At 41.2% G+C, this 23,149-nt stretch overlaps 2 pseudogenes; both read left to right on the top strand.

The window, feature by feature from the left end:
* Nucleotides 1-416: 416 nt before the first annotated feature.
* LOC148820916 (E3 ubiquitin-protein ligase TRIM35-like) lies at nt 417-22,576 on the top strand (annotated as a pseudogene).
* Nucleotides 16,289-17,990, top strand: LOC148820917 (E3 ubiquitin-protein ligase TRIM17-like; annotated as a pseudogene).
* Nucleotides 22,577-23,149: the final 573 nt, after the last annotated feature.

Raw genomic sequence — 23,149 nt, 5'->3', positions numbered from 1 at the left:
CTTGTTTCCCGCAAGAAACAACAAAACCGAAGTATTGTTCGCCGTACTGTTACAAACTTTTGGGTTATATAGTGTTTTCTTCTCCGTTTCTGACGTCACTCGGTCTGATGGTAAAGAGGGGGGTTCATGGTATTTGGCCAGTTTACGATGTTCTGGACAAATGGTCAGTTTAAGATTACACCCAGGGGGGTTCCTAGCTTGCATCTGCAATCCTTATCAGTTAACCCCCTTTCCTGCCATAAACCCCAGCTTGTGACTTAGAAGTCTAAACCCCCTACAGAAAAGATTAAATTCAAACCCCCGTCTTCACATCTTTCTTCACTCTGTATACTGAACTTACCACAAAAATGAAAGGCAAAACAAAACTCTGACTGCAATCAGAATCCATTATTGAGAGCAAGATGGGAAGTAAGGAAATGGCAGCAAATTCTTCTTTTCTGGAAGACAAGCTCTCATGTCCTGTGTGCTGTGAAATCTTCAAGGATCCTATTCTCCTCACGTGCAGCCACAGCATCTGTAAATCCTGTCTAGAGCAGCATTGGGAAGAGAAGGGCTCTCATGAATGTCCAGTTTTCACAAAAAGGTCTTCAAGGGATATGCCTCCCCTAAACCTGGCTCTAAAGAATCTGTGTGAGGCCTTCTTACAGGAGAGGAGTCAGAGACCTCCAGTAGGATGTGAAGTGCTCTGCAGTCTGCACAGGGAGAAACTGAAGCTTTTATGTTTGACTGATGAAGAGCCTGTCTGTGTTGTTGGTCATACTTCGAGAAAACACAAAATGCGTGAGCTCTGTCCAATTAAGGAAGCTATAATGGATCATAAGGTAGGAAATAAATATGAAAATTATAATAATTAATATGAAGAATCTAAAGTCAGATTTTACATTTTAGCTTAAAAAATAAAAAGATAAACTTGGTTAAGTTGTGGTTTATACAGTATATACTGTAGTTCATTGGAAGAAGCCTGGGTTTGTAGAATACAGGAAAGGGGCTCCCAGACTAAGATGGAAATGCATGATTGTGATCCTTTTGGGTTGGCTTGCTCAGCAGCTCCCCTCGGCCCAAAAAGATGAATACCCTTAACTCACTCAGAATCACTTTGTGAAGCACTGCCTCATACATGGGAGCTAAGCCCTCAGAAATAGAGAATGAAGAAAGGTTCCATGCTACAAGACATTCCTATAAGGGTTTGATTCAGAGTAGTTGGAGGACTGTTACCTGAAACTGGATGATCAGAGTGCTGCACAGAGCTGAAGGAAGGACATTAAGCATCCCCTAACTCTGTGAGTTGCTTTGAGAGATGCAGCCTCATGACTGGGAGCAGAGATCTCAGGGGACTGAAATAGGAGGAGAATTAGTGGGTAGATCAAGTGGGTTAGAAAGCGCATAAGCCACTACAGATAGTATAGCTACGGATCTCCTCTAGCGTAAGGTAGTGAGAACCCCCCTCAAGAAGTCAAGTTTGTGTAGACAACTTGAGGTCAGGTTGCCACGTACACCCCAAAGGATGGACCCTGAGCCCAATTCTTTCACACAGCAACCGTGAGACAAACAAAAGAGTGTGCCAGTGCATGACATATAAAAGCAACAAACAAAAAGAGGGACAGACAAACAGGAGCTGAGGATGGGAGGAAAAGGAGAGTTTATGTGAAGGTTTGACTGCTCAGTGGAGATGAAAAAATACTTTTTGTGCCAATTTAGGGAAAAAACTTTGGTGGACCCGGTGGAACAGACATTCCTACTCCAGGCACGCTAGCAAGGGACAAATGGACTGCTGAAATATCTAAGGAGTGGACTAAGACAGTGTCCTAAGACTTTGGTTAGATGGAATTTCAATTTAGCATGGGCTATGGAGATGGCGGCTCCAATTCTGAAGGAGTAGGGAGTGTAGAGTTCCAAGGTGGGACCGGCCCTATAGACTAAGATGGGTGGGTACATAACCAATGTTAAGCTACCACTGATTGAAAAGAGGAAAATTAACAAGATGCAGAATTGCTCTTGGATGTTCTAAGAGGGAGATATTGGGAGAGAGTGGAATAAGGGTGTAAAGTGAGCAAATATTGGAAAGCTGGATGTAGTGTCATCAACCAAGAGGGTCTGTTTTATTGGTGTCACGGATGTCCAAAAGGGACTAACCGTGGGGAGCAGGAGAGCAGAAAAAGACCCATATGCGTAGCGGCGAGACGGGGAAAAGGCCCGGGCTCATTAGTGCAAAGAGTTCAGGAATGCCGTATAGAAACCTATGCCCTCAGGGAGCGGACGTGGGGCGCCCTGGTGCTAGGCGGGTCTCAGGACATCCGAACGTCAATGCTGAGCGAGGACAGAGTGCAAGACCCGGAAATATATAGCCCAAGGGAAAGAGAGGGACAGGAAGGACAGCAGACCGGAAACTAGGGACAGGACAGAGAAGGAGCGCCATCTGGCTGCAGAGGGCGTGACAATTGGGGCATAGAGAAAAGAGTGAAATGGGAGTTTGGGGTGTGTGACAGGACACAGATATGAAAACCCATTGTGGGAAAAATGGAGGTGGAAGAGGAGGTAAATTCTGCAAAATCTCAAGAAACCAAAAAAGGCAGCTTGGGCTTACACTCAATGAGTGTGTTTTAAACAGCTTTGTCAAAGGATAGGAACCAGGATATAGAGGATGTTACTGGAGATATAGAGGGGTTGTTGCAGGCAATGATTCCTGGATTCAATGAAGTGTTAGTTGGAATGCAGGAATAGAGATCAGATTAGGACAGCCAATACATTGTAGCCCCAATGTTTAACTGGATTCCAGAGAAGTAGGATTTGATAGAGCATGAAAGGATGGAGTCTCATGTTTGTGAGATGAAGTCAATAAGAAGAGCAAGATCCATAAAATAGAAGAAATATAAATTTCTTCTTAAGTACTGACCTGATACATAACAGTAAGGAATTTCACAATGGGGTCCTATGAATCCACAAAACACCTCTACTTTAGTGCAAACTGCCCATCAGTTCTCAGACTATCAGGACTGCACTGCATTATTCCTTGGTGAGACTCATTAAGACTCATTAAGGTAAAGTTGATTTGAAAATATTTTAAAAATACAAAACTAATTACATTTTTTATAATACAAAACAAATTATTTTGTTTTGAGGAACAATACACAGAGTATCACAAAAACAGCTCTAGATCAATCCAAAAATACATTATGTCCAAAATAATTCATTATACAAATAAATTCCACCTTGCCCCACCTTGATTGCATTGCTTGCTGTAATAATGCTCTGGCCCCCATGCAACCCTGAATTGGAAAAAGAGGTTAAAAAAATGGATTGATGAATACATTTCAATAGCAATTGTGTTCAATGTTTTGCTTCTGCAGTGCTAGGAATAAAATTCACACTTAATAAAAAGTAACTTATGAGGAAACTTGTTCACTATTTAAATTAATGCCTCTCCAACCCTAACTCCAAACCTAATCTCATCTCATCCCTTTCAGATGCAATCATAGCCATAGAACAGGAGATGGGAGCTGAGGACATTTCATTCCTGCAGGTAGAGATGACTCTCAGGGACAACAGTCCTCTGTATGCAGACTGACAGTACTGAATGGTCACATTTACTCATTGACAGCTGCAGTTTGCTCTTGGCTGTGCTGTAACACTCAGTATAAATTATATAATGATGGAAAAAAGAAATGCAACACCTCCTCCACACTCTGGCCTTCCTGTCTATGTGGAACAGGCTGAAGAGTGAATCATCCATGAAGAGGACCTGATGCCACTGCTGACAAGTCCATCGCAGCCTCTGTCTGGCCCAGGCCAGTCAGGTGTGATGTTGAGGAGGTGTGAGCAGAGGACCTCTGACAGGTTGTTTTGCTCTAAGGCCAGCAGCATGGAACCTCACTGTCCTGTTACTGATGCAGACATTGTGTCTGCCAGCAGTTTCAGCAGCAGTACAGGTTTGAGATCTGAAACGATCTCTCAGATGGACCAGTCTCATGTGTCGGTCCTGCTCTGGTGTGGTCACTTGAGGGCGACCGGATCTTGGACGGTCATCTGTCCTGCTGGTCTGCTGAAACCTTCTCTGCAGTTTGGACACAGTGGAGTGACTTACTCCATAGTGTTTGGCAATGCTGGCACATGACATGCCTGCCTGCAACATGGCAATGGCCCTCTCCTTGCTTCTGGTGACATTTGAGGCATTATGCAATGCACAGAAAACTAAGTGTGGTCTTTTTCTTGCAGTGAACTAAGCTTTGAATTAAGGCCTTTTGAAAGGTGACCCGATCAGGCATTGTTCCACCTGGACCTCGTTGGGTAAAAGTGCACCTAATGAGCTTTCATGTGATTGGCAAGTGTCAATGCCTCACTGCACAAGCTATATTGCTGGTCAGAGAGCTTGAAACAAATTGACAACTTTTTGTGAAAGTACAGTGTTTGGGTTAGTTAGGTTAGACCTCACTGTATTAGCTAGTATCGTTTTGTTTTATTTTCTTTTTTTCTTGGCACTGCTTAAGTTCCTTTTCCTTGTGTTCTTTGTGTTCTATAAATACGTACACAGTCGTACAGTATATACTTTTGTTTATAAATAATAAATCATTTTTGCACCAAACTTTTGTTGTCACTTCCTGCATCCAAACCCATCCTTAATGTTACACCCCTTTACCCCTAGACACCTGGGGTCGTAACAAGTCTAATAATTCGATCAAGCCTTTGCGTATCTTTGAATTTTCCATTTGATGTTTTTTTTAATATTTAACTTATTTCGATTTTATAAATCTAATGCTTTCTGTATATCTGAATTGAAGTACTATTCTCATCTAAGCTGTATATACATAAGCTATAACTATAGTATTCTCATTCCTGAAAATGTTGCATTTCTTTTTTCCATCAGTGTAAATTCTGCTCTCCATTTCATTGTTATTTCTTATGTCATTGTCACTATGCAATTGTAATGACAGACCTGTATGGTTGTTGATTGTGCTCTTCAGAACTCCTCCAGAACTTGTTGTGAGTTTCTATTTAAGAAAAAATACTATCGCACTATTATTTTTCAGAACTACCTGTATAAATACACAAGAAGCAGGGGTGTGAACTCCAGCCTCTCTTCCTCTATGTCACAATCGCAACCCCTCCTCTTAAGGGCGCTCCAGCCCTTCCTTGTTTGTTTTATCTCCCGCACCTGCTCCCTGTTCCAGCCCCTTTTCAGTTCCCCCTTAAAAGCCAGACGCTGATGCTATTCCGGGCTCTGCATTGGTTCCCGCATCATGCGAGCCCGGGACCTGGATACGCCTGGCCCCGTTAAGGTTTCTGTGTCTGTGTCTGTGTCTGTGTCTGTGTCTGTGTCTGTGTCTGTGTCTGTGTCTGTGTCTGTTCCTTTCCCCGTTTCCCCTGCCGGTCCCGACCTGGTTCTGATTTTTTAATCGTCTGTCTCGGATGGAAAGCCTGGCCATGGACTTTTTGCCCTGTTTGGATTTCCCTTTTGACACGTCCCTGGATTGTTTGCCTCGGCCACACGTCCCCCGACCACCAGCACTCCATGGACACGCCCCCCCAGTTTTCATTCCCGTATCCTGCATGCCTTTTTCCCAGTGTTTCCTCACTCTACCCTGGATTGTGTCATCTGCATAGGGTCCGGAAAGAACTCTCCCTGACACTCCCTGACTTGATGTTGCCAAGCACCTGGGCTCTCCAGAAGATGCTGGGGATTGTTCAATACAGTGAGTACTGGGGGGCAGTGGTCACAAAGGGGAGGGGGATTTACAGTTTTTCACAGTGCAGGAGGAACATCAAGAATTGTGGTGTCTGTGTAAGACTTGGTTAGTTTGTCATGGTGATCTTCTAGTGACGGTACCTGTAGTGAGCTGACTGTTTAGTTGCTCTCCTATTGCATCAAGAAATGGGATATACTTCTGTTACGCCACCGTGAATGTCCATGTGTTTTTTTTTCCTCTCACTTCCTGTATTCCTACTGCCCCCACTATCACCTCTTCCAGCAGCAACCTTAGTTTTTCTCAGGAAGTCTCCCATCTAGGTACTGGCCAGGCTCAGTGAAAAGACTGCTGGTGTAATTGCTACAGTCATTGCTGCTTTCAGCAGCTGTTAGTATAACTTTTATTAGTTTTATATTTTTCTGTAACTTGTTCCTCAGTTACATATGCTGCACAAAAATCACTTAATTATATTTTGTATAATAATATCTTTGGACAAGTTATTTTTTATTCCTAGTTTTTTTTTTCAACAGCTCCTGTGATTCTGGATCCCAACCTCTCACTGTCTGAAGATCTAACCAGTGTGAGATACATTAGTGAGAGACACCAGCTTCCTGATAAGGAAGTTTTTAGTTTCCTAAAATCTGCCCAGTGAAGACAGCTGTAACAGTTGGTTATAATGCTGTGTGTTAAATATGAAGTTTTTTATCTCACTGTACTGGAGTTGTGTCCTGATCTGCTCTAATGAGATTGCCATTATGTTTTTTTGCTTTGTAATACACTGTTGTCTGTTTGGTTACGTTTTCTCCCGCTTTGCCTTATGAAACAAACAGCTGGGGCTTAAATATAAAAATCATTGGTTTTCTGCTCCATGTACAATCTGAGTATGCTGGACTTAGTGACATAGCCCTGAAGTATCTATTACCGTTCCCAACAACCTACACTTGTGAGCTTGGATTTTCGTCACTTTTTAGACTGAAAGCAAGAGAAATCGGCTGAACGTGGAGCTGGACATGAGACTAAAGTTGTCCAGCTTGGATCCAGATATCACTTCTCTCATTGCTCAACAAAAGCAGCTCCATTTTTCACATGAACTTTTTAAGTAAGAAAAACATTTGCAAAATATGTAGCTTTGTTTGTAAAAATATTAGTACTTTTCATCAAATGTAATTCAATATTAGTTATTTTTAGTACATTAATTGGTGAAGATTTGTACAGGGTAAGAAGTGGACATAGGCATAGGTGGTCCACCGCATCTGAGACTTGGTAAAAGTGGTCTGTGGACCATAGAACGTTGAGCACCACTGCTCTAGAAGATCAGAGTTGGAGAAAAAAGATAAGGAGAATAGAACAGAATACGTGAATCTAGGCTGATCAACTGTTCGCCAGTGCAAAAATGTGCGAAGCATGAGGAGGAAGTGTTAGAAACAGGTAATTCCAGATTGAAAAGAATAGCTAAGTGATCAGAAAGGTTTAGTTCAAGTGAAGAGAAGTGAGAACCAAGAGTCATTTGCAATCAAATAAATCAAGGATGTGTCGTTTGTTACAGTATGTGTTGAGCTATGAACAAACTGGGATCGATCAAAGCATACCAACAGAGCTAGAAAATCCTTAGCTTAACTGGAAGACCGTGAATCAATATGTATATTAAAGTCCCCAATAATTAGGCTCCTCTTAAATCTGGAGCATAAAAATGAAAGTAAATCAGCAAACTCACCTAAAAAGGCTTCATTAAGTGATGATTAGATGCATTCAGATGAAGTACGTACAGCTAAGGTCTTGTCACACTACAAGGATGAGCAAGATGTACAATGTGACCATGGTTATGAGGACACTGACTGTAATTGCTAAGTAAAATCAATCTGAAAGACACAGAAAGCCTGTGTAGCGGTGAGGCTTATTAAAATACAGGAATTAGGTTTTCTGCTCCCTTGCCAGTCCCTCTCTCTTTCATCTCAGTGGTGCTTGATACAGAGAGGCCATTCCATTTGGTTCACAATTAAGGTGTTTTTCTAGCTGATAGGGTGTCCTGATAAGGAACAACTCCCCAAATGCTGAGATTCTCCAGCAACCTTAACAAATGTTCATCTCTGCGCCTTAAAGTCTGAGATTCCAAGGGAAAGTGTTATTCAAAGTTGGTTTACAACCCTATGGTCTAAGTGCATGGTTACTCATCATCAGCCAATCAGGAACTGGTAGGGCAGGTTAACCCCACGTTGGTCTCTGATGCCCATGAAACTTTCAACCAATGAACAACCTGCATTTCCTCCAGGAAAAACAGGCAACACAGAGCGCCTGTAGAACAGTTCCCAAGGGCAGGACTGTTCCCAAGAGCAGACTTTCTCGCAGCGCGCCTGCTGGACATTTCAGCCTCAGGGCTCCTCCTGAACATCCTCAGACTCAGTCTGGATCACCATGTAATGGCCAGTGTGTCTGAGTGCAGGACTTTCCTTTGTTCTAAGAGTCGAGGACGGAGGTTTCCAGCGCGTAATCAAAGGATCTGCCCGAGGTTAGCATCAACAGCAAGCCTTATGAACAGGTCAGAACTGTGGACAGCTGAATCAATATTCAGAACTAGCGCTTCATCAGGAACGAACCGGTCTTCTTCCTGACCTGCTGGGACCCGCAGTCACTTTTCTCCTGTGCACAAACTTTGCTAGTTTCAGATAACACTAACTAGCTGGTTTTCAGAGAGCATCAGCAGCGAATCGCCACAGGAATCTCCACCACGTTGCAAGCCGCACCGAGGACTGCCTGGCACTGAGCCAGAGAGCGCCGATTGGACAGCAACAAGCTTGCCACTGCTTCTTTGTGCCTGCAGGAGATCTGAATCCCCACAGATTGGATGAGTATTCAACATTCTGCATTACCGCTCGAGAATTCAATTGTTATCCCAACCAGTTGATATCAATTTAATTCCTATGAGTGATGTACGTGCTTTTGAGTATCTAGTTACTTTAAAGGTTTCTGTCAAAAAAATAAAAAAAAATAAAAAATGGGTATTTGGAGACAGAGACACTGGTTTTTGATGCATATGTTTTGTGTTTTGGTAAAACATCATCATCTTTTATGTTGATGTAGTAGTCCAGTATAACCCATGGTCTTATGAATCATCAAAATTGATGTATTTTAGTTTATCCTGCCCCTTAGTTCTCTGATTATCAGGATCTCTTGAACTTGAGGAATTCTCTCTTTGGTGAGAATCCTCCATCAGCAGGAAATTTCTCTTTGTTGGTGTCACTCTGGTTCTGCAATGAAGAATCTTCTCATTCCAGGAGGAGATAACATGTACTGAAGATACTGCAGAGGAGACTGGAAACTTTAATCAAGTTAAATTGACACATGATCAAACTGCAGAGCACATTAAGGTAATTGTATTTGAAATTTTAAAGGTAATTTCAGAAAGAAAAAAACATTTATTAGTCTTGTTACCAATCAAAAATAGTCCAGAAAAATAATAAATTCTTTAATTGTAATGTGAAGTATGTTCCATGGTTTTCACAGTTGCCGAAATAAAACAGACTGAATAAAATGTAATTTGTGAGGAGACCAGCTCATTAGGGGTGGAGCGGTGGCTCTGTGGCTAAAGATCTGCGCCTGTGGCTGGAAGGTTACCTGTACATATCCAACGGCCGGCAGAGAAATCCTACTCTGTTGGGGCCCCTGAGCAAGGCCCTTAACCCCAACTGCTCCAAGGGCACTGTACAATGGCTGACCCTGTGCTCTGACCCCAAGCTCCTCTCCCTGTTTTTGTGTCTGTGTCTCATGGAGCGCAAGCTGGGGTATGCAAAAAGACAAATTCCTAATGCAAGAAATTGTATAGGGCTAATAAAGTGATGTTATCTTATGTATTAATAGTAACTGCTGAATGCCATTCAAGTACGAGAGAGAACACATGGCACAAAAAGAGCCTCAGACTGGTCACACAAATAAGTCAGCCAGTTATCAACATTTTCCATTTCAGTGTCAGTCCCAGCAAATACAAAGGCAGATAAAGGAGGAGTTTGAGAAACTTCACCAGTTTCTACGAGAAGAAGAGTCAGCCAGGATAGCTACACTGAGAGGGGAAGAGGAGCAAAAAAGTCAGATGATAAAGGAGAAGAATGAGAGCATTACAAGAGAGATTTCATGCCTTTTGGACACAATCAGTGCCATAGAACAGGAGATGGGAGCTGAAAACACTTCATTCCTACAGGTAGAGATACTGTAAGTCTCTCTGCAGACTGACTTTAATATATTGTTATCTTCACACACCAGAATGTGCATTGTAACATGCTATAATACTGTATAGAGGAGTCAATACTGTGAGTCTGATAGTGACAACTAGTGATTCTCATAGAATTTCCCAGAATGTTCAATTTTCAGTGAGATTAATACTGCAGTGGTATGCATTAAGTTACGTATAAATTAAATGTTCTGTACATAAGTAAAAACATGTTTATATCTTTCAAAATTACTAAAATGACTAATCTGTACTTGCTTTGCCTGTAATAGTCTAATTCCCAGGTTCACTTGACAGAACTATATTTTCAAGTGGTGTGCCCCTCAGTATTTTGTTTACTAAGTATGTTTGTTTCTGGAAGAAACTAATTGCTATTGGTCGTGTTGTTTTAAAGAACTACAAGGACACAAAGAGGAGGTATGTAAACTCCAGCCTGTCTTCCTCTTTTCTGTTGTTCTGAATCCAAATGCACACTAACACTGACTCCTGAATATTATTGCAGAGCCCAGTGCACACTGCAGGATCCAGAGGAGGTTTCAGGAGCACTGATAGATGTTGCCAAGCACCTGGGCTCTCTGAAGTACAGAGTCTGGGAGAAGATGCTGGGGACTGTTCAGTACAGTGAGTACTGGGGGACAGAGCCAAAGGGGAGGGAGATTTACAGGTTTTCACAGTGCAGGTGGAACATTGAGAATTGTGGATTCAAACAGATAAAAGCAGTAGGTGAGACTGTCTGTGTAAGAGCACCGGAGTGAGGTGACTGATCTCCTCCAGTTTGCTTTTTTCACAGTACAGAAGCATGACCCTGAACTAGTGAGGGTGATGAAGTCCAGGACACTTTATCTTTTCAAGCTCTATGAACAGCACTGTAAACTTTAAAATACTAAAGAAATACTAAAAGCCCAGTGATACCCATGTGTAAATGTGAAATTCTTAGCCATTTATCAGTTATATATCCATCCATTTTCTAATTGCTTACTCCTGCTGATAGTCGATCAGACTTTCCCCAGCAACAGTCTCCGGGTCCTCCTGGGGAATTTTCAGGTGCTCCCAGGCCACTGAAGAGATATAATCTGTCCAGTGTGTTCTGTGTTCTGAGTTCTCTTCCCATTGGGCCCTACTTGGAATACCTACAGGGATGCATACTTACCAGATGCCAGAAACACCTTTACTGGATCCTTTGCATCCTGAGGAGCAGCAACTCTGCTCCAAAGTCCTGGATTTCCAAGCTCCTCACCCTGTCATGGTGTCATGAAGCATCTTTTAGGACCCTATGCAGACAGCACAATCCGGAGAGGAGTGAGAAAACATGGGGAATAATACTGTGATTGGGGCTGGAAGAAGAACAGGGGGCGTGTCCAAGGTGCGCTGGTGTTCGGGGGGGAGTGGTCCTAGGTAAACTAGTCCAAAGGAGTCTGTGAGAGTATCCAGAGAAAGCCAATGTCCAAAGCAGGGTGATCCATCCTGACACAGACAAGTGAAGTTAAAAAGCCGGAGCAGGATCTGGCGAAAGTTCGGGGGAAGAAAAGGGGGTTAGGGGGTCAGGCGCACCCAATCCCGGACCCAGATGGTCAGGACACCGTTGTGAAGCCTATGGTGTCGAGCCCATCCTGGACTCACCAATAGCCGGGCTTCTGGGTATCCATGTTCCAAAGCTGAGCCCAGATTGGCAGGAACGTCTGGCTTTTATAGGACAGGGGCAGGAACAGGTGATCAAGAATAAACTAGGAAGGGCTGGAGCATCCTTAAGCAGAGGGGATTTACGATTGTGACACATGGAGATTAAGCAGCCCTATGGAGAAATCTAATTACTGGTGCTTGTATCCACAATCACATTCTTTTGGTTAATACCCAAACCTCATGACCATAGTTGAGGAATAAATCATACAATAATGAATATATTTACCAACTTCTGTGGCTATTTACAAAGATTGGAGGCCATACAGTTTCCACTACTGGCAGGCTAGTTGTAATTGCAACCTTTTCTTAAGATGGTCTGCCATGAGGAGGTGCTGTACATTGAAGGTTCTGAAAATCAAGTAGAAAAATCAAGTAGAAAAATGAGATTGTGGCTGTCTGTGTAAAGTTTCCTTACTCTTTATTGATTTGTCTTTATTCTGCTATTTCATTACTTTTCTCTTTGTTGAGATCAAGTCAAACTGATATGAGGCCGCTGACCACATCCCATTATTCTCCTATGCAGTACAGTTAATAGAATACTAACTGCTCTTCTCTCTGTAGTCTCCCTCCTCCTACTGTGTATCACATGCTTGAGACATGGCCCTAGATGAGAACTTGACTTAAAAAATAAGGAAGAACTTGTTCATATTTCCCATGACCAATTTGGGAAGACCACATGGTAGCACAGTGGTTAGCATTGCTACCTCACAGTGTTGGAGCCCTGGGTTTAAAATTGCTCCCTGCACTTCATTGCAGCAGCCACACTAATAAACTTGATAATTCAAGATTCAAATTAGCAGTTTCATATTAAAATCCACATTTTTATTTTATATTTTATGCTCAAATAAGGTTACCCTTTCAGATGTTGTTTGTGCTTCTGTTTGTATGGTTCCTTCCTTCACTCATTTTTCCTAAAATTGCAATTTATTCATTTCAATAAAACTTTTAATGTTTCAGTTATATTTAAATTCCAAAATGCACAAAGTGTAGAAATACATGTTGTCTTTATTATATTTTTCTTTGAGTCGGTCTGTAGTCAAAGAGTCCATGAATAGAAAAGGATCAATCAGTCTGTGTCCAAAGGAAGGAATTTGGGCTCTACGAATGTGTGGAGGTGATTGCACTGCACTGACCTCATCAGGAACACGACTCACACTGAATAGGTTGCCCCAGAAGATCAGAGTGCAGCTGGACTATGAAAGGGGAAAGGTGTCATCCTCTGACCCCAGTGATGGGACTCCTATCTACACTTTTACGGACACATTTGCTGAAAGAGTGTTCCCAGTCTTCAGGCCAGGAAGTGAACCTGTTCCTTTGAGACTTTGCCCTGTGAAGGTGTCTATAACAGTGGATTATAAAACAATGTGTTGAGGGTGACAGAGCTGGTATATAAATACTCCTGAATGGAGTTTTATTGATATTTACTAAGAGAGAATGGGTATTAAGATGGTGTTAAGGCCCCAGTAGATGTTTATAAGTAGATGTGTATAAGAAAGAGTATGAAGCCACTATGTAATCTAAAATAGAGCAGGCTGTTTGAGTCTTTGTTGTAATACTGTAGTTAAAAAATAATTAGTTTAATAAAATACAATTTTCTTAGAATTAAAAAGTATACTGTACTTAACAGTAAGGGATGACACTTCTTATTCCCAGCATTTTGATCCTGCCTTCCAATTCAACCTGCAGTACCTTTTGTGTGAAGTTTGCATACTTCTTCCATATTGAATGTCATTCAGGTCTTCCAAAGGTAACTTTTCAGTGCAGCTACATGTTAGAGAAGGAAGAAAACATCAACCTCACAATGAAAGTTTGTTTTACCTTACCTTGTTTTTCCACAATTTGTTTGCATTTGTTGTGATTTTTCTAGCATATTCTAACATTTTAACTGTCCATGAGTATAGTATAAAACTCACAGAAATCTCAGTCTAAAATGATGGGACTCCTAAGTGCTCTATCTCAATTGCTAATTGTTTAATTCATACACTATCTTATTTTAAGAGACATGGATTTGGTTAATGCTGTATAAATCCTACTGAATATTTACAAAAAGACTGGTTATGATTCAAGAAGGTTTCGGGGATCAGCATTTGGAAGATGGATGGCCGGAAGCCTGCCTACCAGCGGGTCCAGGATTGGCCTGACGGCACAGGCTTCAACACGGCGTCCTGACCACTGAGTACAGGACTCAGCGTCCCCAGTCCCGTTCCTGTTCTGTGTTATTGTGTCTGTGTCCTGCTTCCCCCCTTCTGGGGATTTTATCCTGTGTTTGTCTCAGATGGATTTCCTGGCTGTTTGGATCTTGGACTACCCCTGACTACCCGCCTGGACCTGTCTGGATTTGGATGCCTAAGGCTGCTTTCCCATGCGCACCGGATCACGAACTGTAACCTGTGAGAAATCCCCAATGAAGAGATGTGTGGATCCTGTGCAGACGCAGGAGTAAGTAGATGTCGAGAAAGGCGTTCAATCAGAAACGTCAAGCAAGATCGTGGTTAAAAGGCGAAAGGTGGTTCTAAATCTGGAAAAATATTTATTGAGGCGAACAATCCGAATCGAAAGGCGAGGTCCAAGGTCGAGAGGCAAAGGGGAGTTCAGTATCCAGAGTAAGCGAAGTACAGAAAACGCGAGGTAGAGCTCTCTATGAGAAGACTCAATACCGAGCACCGGGAACCGGGATGGTATAAATAGAGAAAACAACAAACAAATGGCGAAAACAACAACATGTATAAAATCATGAAAACAACAAATTGTGTGACTTGCTCAGGTGATAAAATTAGGTTTGCCACATAAAAGGATTTGAATACCTGTTTAATTATAAAGTTTCCATTTATATTTCATATTAATTATGTTAACATCTTTTTATATTGCTTAAAATGTGTGGAGTAAGTAGTGTATATGAGAAGTATTATTTGTTTCCTAAAAATACCTTCACTGTAGGCTTTAAACAATAAACTACCATAGTAGTGGTACAATTCAAGGGTGCTAAGTTATACAGCTGGCTTTTTTATGGTGAAAGAAAATCTCTCCCTCATCCTAGCGTTAATCCTGCATCAGCAGGGTCTGCTTGTCGACCGAGAATACTCCAACCGGTACGTCGCTCCGCCTGCCGTCGGAGTCGGGGGTGGAGGAGAACAAAATAATGAAGCCAATTCATAGAGGGGGATTATTAGGAGGCATGGGAAATTTGGCCAGGACTCTGGGGTTACGCCCCTACTCTTTTCGAGAAACACCCTGGGATTTTTAACAACCACAGAGTCAGGACCTCGGTTTTACGTCTCATCCGAAAGACGGCGCATGTTTACAGTATAGTGTCCCCCTCACTATACTGGGGCATTAGGACCCACAAGGACCACAGGGTGAGCGCCCCCTGCTGGCCTCACTAACACCTCTTCCAGCAGCAACCTTAGTTTTTCCCAGGAGGTCTCTCATCCAGGTACTGACCAGGCTCACACCTGCTTAGCTTCAGTGGGCTGCTAATTGTAAGTTGCAGGATAACATGGCTGCTGGCAGTGAAAGAAAATCTGAATACCCAAAAATAAAATAGCAACATAAATAACTCAAAACATTTTTTTCAACACTAAACAGTGAAAAAAACTGTAGAAGTTGAGGTAAACAGTTTGTAAGATGATGCAACGTTGACAATAGAAGAGAAAAAAACAGCAAGTAAAAATCCATCTGCTTATTCTTGGGAAGGGAAGAGTAACCTGGAATCTATACCAAAGGCAGAGTAGGGGTGTAACCTCCTCCCCACTGATAGCTGATGCGTGGTGAGTGTTCTGGCGCACTATGGCTGCCATCGCATCATCCAGGTGGATGCTGCACATTGGTGGTGGTGGAGGGGAGTCCCCATTACCTGTAAAGCGCTTTGAGTGGAGTGTCCAGAAAAGCACTATATAAGTGTAAGCAATTATTATTATTTTTACCTATGGAACTGAGGTGTTTCCTGTCACGATCGTCATCCCTCCTCTAGAGGGCGCTCCGACCCTTTTGTATTTTAGTTTCATTATCACGTTCACCTGCCCCTTCTTCTGTTCATTATTTAAAACCAGTGCTCCGGAAGCTCAGGGTTCTACATTGGAAGACAGACGCCTAGAGGCCCGCCTAGCATCAGGTCGCCCTACGTCCGCGGCTTGAAGGCATAGGCTTCCTAACAGCTTCCTGACCAAGCTGAGCTTGGAGCACCTGGCCTCGTCACTCCATTTTTAATTTCCTTGTTCCATATCCCTGTTCCTGTTTTTAATTGTCTTGTCTTCGATGGATTTCCTGGTTTTGGACTTTGGACTGCGCCCCAGATTTCCTACATTGGACTGTTTTTGGACTTGTTTGCCTGTGTTCCACCCTTGCACCTGGATTCACTGTCAGCACCACCTCCTGTTCACCATCTCTTCCTTTCCTCACCGTGTTTTCCCCATAGCACTTTTCCAGTCACTTCCGGATTATACAGTACCATCTGCACAGGGTCCTAAACAACGCACTACACGGGAGTCAGGACCGGCTCCAGTTACATTTCCAGCAGAATGAGAACAAAAAATCAGATTTGCTATATGTATTTATACCAGCCACAGTCTTGAAACGAAAAAAATAAGTAAGTCATGCCTACAACTTAAAAAGGATTTTTTTGTCTGCCTGAAAAGAATGTGAAAATACAGCCAGTGATCAGTGGCAATTTTGCATAACAAAACAAGTGTTACAAGTGATTTCTGAAGAAATGGCAACAAAACCATTCTGTCTTCTGGAAGAGGAGCTCTCCTGTCCTGTGTGCTGTGAAATCTTCAAGGATCCTGTAGTCCTGACGTGTCGCCACAGCTTCTGTGGAAACTGTTTGAAGACGTATTGGCAGCTGAAGGAACATAAAAAATGTCCAGTGTGCAGGACAAGATCATCTAAGGAGAACCCTCCTTTAAATTTGTCCTTAAAGAATCTTTGTGAGTCCTTCTTAAGCCAGACACCAGCAGTTAATGAAGTGCTCTGCAGTCTACACAGTGAGAAACTCAAGCTCTTATGTTTGGATGATAACAAGGCTCTTTATGTTTGTCAAACTTCAGAACAACATGCAAACCATATATTACGCCCTGTTGAGGAAGTAGGACAGAAATATAAGGTATGAATGCACAATTTCATAATTGAAGGAAAATGCAAACATTTAACGACAGATACTTAATTTCGTTCTGACTATAGGGTTCGGTCAATGGTAATTTGATTTTTTTTTACCTGTGTTTAAAATTTAATTTATTTTAATTTTGTTTTGCCATTAACAATGATCTACTCAACATTTTGATAATGAATTTTAAAGAAACCTATCTGCTGATTTTCAAAGGTATTTACCTTTTTGTTGTCTGATTTGCAAAAAAGAATAAACAGGTGCCAAAGTTTTTTAAAGCTCTTTCACCTACTATAAGTAAAATACAAATCCTTGCTGTGATCTAGTGAAGTGAATTTTCATTCCGCTTTCTTTTCTTCCTGTACATAGTGTTGCATGTGGCCTGTTGTAATTAAACTTAAGACTGTATAGTGCAATGTGTAAACTGCCATTTCATTTCAGGAGGAACTCAAAACTGCTCTGGAGCTACTGAAAACATAGCTGAAAACTGTAAATATCTTCAAAACAACTTGTGAAAAAACACATGAATACAATAAGGTAAACAAAACTTTTGGAAAAAAATCCTATTCAATCAGCTATTCGAAATGGAATCGTTAAACAGAAGTTCTGGACAAGGTCAAATACTAATTTTGCATATGAATACTGCCCGCTGAGCCCCATTTGCGCAATCTTATTCTACACCCCTACCTTCATCACATATTCTCCCTTGCAGTCTCCTTGGTGTATTCCTCACAAGTGTGAGGGTTTAGGAATACCTGACTTTGCTGCCAGGGCTGTAATTTCCTCAGCACTTAAATATTAACTACACTGTCCCTTTATATTCATTGTCCTGTCTCATTGTAATAAGAATTTCAATTTATTTTTATATAGCGCTTTTCACAACAAGGTTGCCCCAAGGCGCTTATTTGACCAAACTAGTGAAATTTAATTTGGGGGTGGTAACTTACATGGGCATGTATATCACATTATCATTTCACAGCACATGAGGGGTATGTTTTTAGAAGTGCAATGGTGTGTTTTGTTCAATTGATATTTTAAGTTTCAGAATCTTGAAATGGTCCTGACCCCTGAATTTAAAATACTATATGGTATCTAATTTCCAAGACAAAGCCCCAGGAAACAGAAAAGTCGATACAGGAGGAGTTTGAGAAACTACACCAGTTTCTACGAGATGAAAAGGCAGCCAAGATAGCTGCCCTGAGAGAGGAAGAGGAGCAGAAAAGTGAAATGATGATGGAGAAGATTGTGAGCCTTACAAGAGAGAGAGATATCATCACTTTCAGACACAATTGGAGCAATAGAACAATAGTTTTCAGCTGGCGATGTCTTTTTCCTGCAGGAAAGAAAATAGTCTTCTGAATACAGATAGAAAGGGGTTTTTCTTAGTATATAGAGTATATTGGCAGTTTCTTACAAATTAGATTGATCTTGATAGTCAATGTAAATTTCATAAAAACTTGAGAAATGTAGACTTTACCAATTTGATGTCCTGGTCTTGATTTTGAGCATAAGTATAAAAAAAACAGGACTCTGTTGTGTACCATTAATCCTCTGATAGTATTCTACAATACAGTTGGGTAAGGTACAGTAGCTAAGCCACAGGCTCCAGAATAAGGCAAAAGCCAAGCTGATTTGTGTAATATGCTCTGCAAAATAAAGAGGGTCATGTCAAGACAACAACATTGAGTTTTTATAATCTGGTAGGTTGTGTGGTGAGCCCAGTGGTTGCAGTGTAAAGTTCTTTTGCTGATTCTTCTTAGAATAATTCCAGATGTCTGTCTGCACCCTCACAGAGTGTCTTGATGACCTCAGCTGACGAACATCCATTCAATCATTGGATCATCTTGATGTTACATGTGATGTAATGAGTGGCACAGTACTTAGTCTGAGCTTCTTGTGCTCTACAGCAGCCGAATAGTTGATCTGACAGACAGATGGGACAAGTCCTGTCCAAATAGTGACATACCAGGCACAGCCCACGTGCATCACCACTGCCTGGATGTGATGAAAGTACAAAATCACATTAGAATGTCTGCATGCTTGTTGATTGGTGATCATTTCCAAAGTTCATATAAGAGGTAATAGTGGGCAGTGCATGCTGCTTTCCAATGCAATGGGCTGACATGATGGGAGGAAAGAAGGCCTTCAGGCATGGTACCTTATCCCACATATGTATCCCACATATTTCACCACTAAAAGATGGTTGAAAACAATCTCCTTTAGATTAATAGAAACTGTAGAACTACATAAAAAAGATCTGATTAAAGCCAGGAGTCCTTCCTCAAGTCCCAGAAAACATACAAAATGTTTAGTATTTAATAATGGGATTTAATATTTCTGCAACGTTTATGACTGTATCATTGTTAGGTTCAAAATTCAAATTTCTATGTTAAAAGGGCAGAAAATTAGCTATGACAGCATATTATACTGTTTCCTCTTGTGTGTGCTTTAGATTTTATCAGTATGAAAATTTTCAATTTCCATTAAATAAAAGAAATGCATCTATGTTTATATGTAACAGATATTATGTGTATCTGTGCTGTGTGAACAAAACATACATTTTTCTTCCTCTAAAATAATATGAATTACATATAATGTTGTTTTCCAGATGTACAAGACCAGAAAGAGAAGGTACAGTATGTAGCCATAAGCCCATTTATCTTTTTATTAGGTTTTTAAAACAATCCAAGAGCAGCACTGACTCCTGAATATTATTGCAGAGCTCTGTGTAAGCTACAGGATCTAGAGGGGGTTTCAGGAGCACTGATAGATGTTGCCAAGCACCTGGGCTCACTGAAGTAAAGAGTCTGGGAGAAGATGTTGGGGATTGTTCAGTACTGTAAGTACTGGGGGGGCAAGATCATAAGGGGAAGGTTTTCAAAGTACAGAGAGAATATTGAGAATTCTGTAGTCAATCAGGTGCAACTCCTCTAGCCTGAGCTACTTGCTAGTTGTGTTATATGTTAATTGTAGCGAGTCTGCTCTACTATTGGATTTGGACCCCTCCAGGGCCTTGATTATTTTGTGTCCCGAGAATACTAATCAGGCTTCTTCCCAGCTTTTTTACAATTATCTTTTGGCAATGTGCTACTCTCAATACAAGAACACAAGACATTTAACACCTCCACATGTGAGTACGACAACTGCTGTAACCCATAACTCCTCACATCCATCACTGCCAGCGTGTCACCTCTTAGTTTTTTTCCATTTTAAGTGTTTTTTTCTGACCACCTCCAGGATCTAGATCTTCTCATTAGCTCTTTACTCTTCATTAATCACCAAGCACTAGAATCATCAACCTGATTAACTCCCTGTCACCCATTTCTTCTCTTCACTAATCAGTATTCACTCTGACACAACCAGGCACTATTCAATTAGACTCATTCTGTAACATCCAAATGCTACAGTATTTTTACTAAAACCACTTCAATAACCTTCAATATGTTCATAAAAACACTTCCAGTAGTCTTTGACAGCATAATTCTGCCCTATTGATCCTGGTAAATGAAGTACCAAGTAGCCCACCTCTCCAGCACCTGTAATGCCCCTCAGTACATGCACAGGACTCAGTGTTAGTGAAAACTCCCATTTCAACTCACATGGAAGTAAGAGCCTGGATTTAGACTGAAAGCCCCTTTCCTCCTTGCTCTTTTGTTTACCATCTTAATTAGCCCAAAGGCAATGAGACCATTTGTGCTGCCTTTTCCAATTAACAGAAGAGTTCCTCACTAAGCAAGGTTTGACCAGGGATGTTTCTCCAGGCCAAATCATAACATCCTTGACACAGTAACACCCAGTTTGCCAATACATTCCTCTTCCAGATCCTCAGCTACCTGTCCTTCTACAGTCTATATTCCTGCTTCCCTCTTTAGGGTGAGAAAGTACACTATTTACTTGTCAGGCAAAGCCCTACTCTTCTGGTGCAAAAGCATTCCACTCAATTTGTCTCAGTCCAGCAAGACACTTCTGTTCCTTAGCAGTGCACTTATACAGCATCAGACCTGGCAAACAAGCTACTTGTGTGATCCACTTGTTCAGATCTTACCTTGGCCAGCCCAACTCTACTCAAATAGGATCCTCTGTGACCCAAGTAATTTCAAATATGACCTAGCACCCATAGAACATCAATGTAACTTAAACTACAGTAACTAATACTTCAACTTACCCAGGATTCATGCAGCTATTCTATATCAGTGATGTATTCTATTGTAAGAATATACATGAAATATTAAATTATCTTATTTTGGATTAGACAGTATTTGTTTGTCCTTCAGGATCAGATATACCTGCAGCTGTGGATTCTATGCTCCAGCTTCTACAGGTTCTCATTTACACTGATTCACATACTCTGGACCTTCCATATAGTGCTAGACACCTGTGCCTACACTCTGTGGTTATCTTGCATTACACCTAGTTAAATAACTCAATAGCTCTGCACATTAGTGTCCTCAGCTCCTGGACATTCACTATTCTAGTGCTGTGCTTTTATAACCTTCTTATAACCTTCTGTTCCCATAAGCTTAGGTTCAGTCATTCCGTAACATAGTACACCTTTGGATCTGGCAAGTATTGCTTCGGTGCACTGCTGTACTCAGTGGTTTATGACCCATGCTTTATCACTGTATCTCTGTCAGTGCCTTTGGTGCAATAGTGCTGTATTTTTAATACATTGACTACCTATATACTATTCATCCAAATTGAAACATTGGGTGTCTCTGATACTGCACCCAGTACACCAGCATTCTTGTTCTGTTTCTTCAGTCACTCTGCATTTCTTTCTTCCTGTGCACTTGGATCTCTGTAGTTGATTAAAAAAGGGCAATGTTTGATAGATTTTAAGTGCAAAGTCCAAAATGGTGGGATTTCAGAAAAGAAAATAGCCACTGAAATGTGAGTCACCTGTAGTAAATACACTGGCAGTCAATGAGTGTTTATAAAAGTTAATATAAAATTGGACTGATGTTCACTCATCTCATACTTAAAGAAAGCATTTGATACAATTCCTAGGTAAGCCTGAATGTTTTCTCATTAATCCACGGAAGTGAATGCAATATGTTTTGGGTAACTTATATATTCTCTTTGATGTCCTCCCACAGTTAAAAAAACATATTGGTAGGTTAATTGCCTTCTGGGAAAACTGTCATTGGTGTAAGTGTTTTTGTTTCTGTGTGTCTGTGTGTGCTGTGCGATGACTGGTATCCTGTCCAGGGTGTATCCTGCCTTGCAGTCGTTGTTTGCTGGGATAGACACCACCTTCCCCAGGGCCCTGAATTAGAAGAAGCACTTAGAAAACGGATGGATGAATTATGCATTCCTAATTGTTTTTTTTTATTTCAGCTCCTGTCATTCTAGACCCTAACACAGCACAGGCCCGGCTCTTTATATCCCAGGATCTGACCAGTGTGAGAGATAGTGGTAAATGGATTAAGCAACTTCCTGACAACTCAGAGAGATTTGATACCTACATGTACATTCTGGGCTCTGAAGGATTCACCTTAGGGAGACACTGTTGGGATCTTGAGGTGGGAGAGAACACCTGCTGGTGGCTGGGTGTGGCCAAAGAATCCATCAACAGAAAAGGATCAATCACTGAAATCGCAGGAGGAGGAGTCTGGGTTATAGGTCTACGTGATGGAGATTACAGAGCTCTAACCTCACCAGAGACACGACTCATTCTGAAAATGAAACCCCAGAAGATCAGAGTGCAGCTGGACTATGACAGGGGGGATGTCATTCTCTGACCCCAAAGACAAGATACATATTAACACTTTTAAAAACTCATTTACTGAGAAGGGTTTTCCTTTCTTTTTTCCTGGATTTGATCCTACACCTCTGCGAATCTGTCCAGTCAAGGTATTTATAACAACGTGCAACACTGTTCATGTGAATAAATGATTAGGAGCTTTCACACTTTTTTACAGTTATACACATTTCCAATTCAAGGTGATGAACAGTCACCTGAATGGATATAATGTGAAATGTATATGCAGTTCCTTAGGACTATCAAAACCTCAAGTTTTCTTTCCCCAGATTTGTAGAAAACAGTTCTATTTAAACTTTTAAAAAGATACCATAAGTGTTTTCTTCAATAATAAAGCGCATAGTGGATATATGTTTATTAATTGGGACAATGTAACTTTTTGCCTTAAACATAATATGAATAAAATGAATCTGTTCTTGGGTGTACATCTAGGTTTATGTCTTTCTTTATAAAACTGCATAAGGAGATTTGAAGAACACAGGTTATTCTGTGTTAGAAATATTAGAAATATTTGAAACAACCTGGAAGAACACAAGTGATCAAAACAGTGATTCGGTTCCATGAAATGCAAAATTGTTCTCCACAGGTAAATATACAGTGGTGTGAAAAAGTGTTTGCCCCCTTCCTGATTTCTTATTTTTTTGTATGTTTGTCACACTGAAATGTTTCAGATCATCAAACAAATTGAAATATTAGACAAAGATAAC

Source organism: Atractosteus spatula, chromosome 14, assembly GCF_055471065.1.
Source record: "Atractosteus spatula isolate fAtrSpa1 chromosome 14, fAtrSpa1.hap1, whole genome shotgun sequence".
In the NCBI taxonomy this organism is placed as follows: domain Eukaryota; kingdom Metazoa; phylum Chordata; class Actinopteri; order Semionotiformes; family Lepisosteidae; genus Atractosteus; species Atractosteus spatula.
Note: the sequence above shows the minus strand (reverse complement) of the source record. Positions and strands in the feature narration are given on the sequence as shown.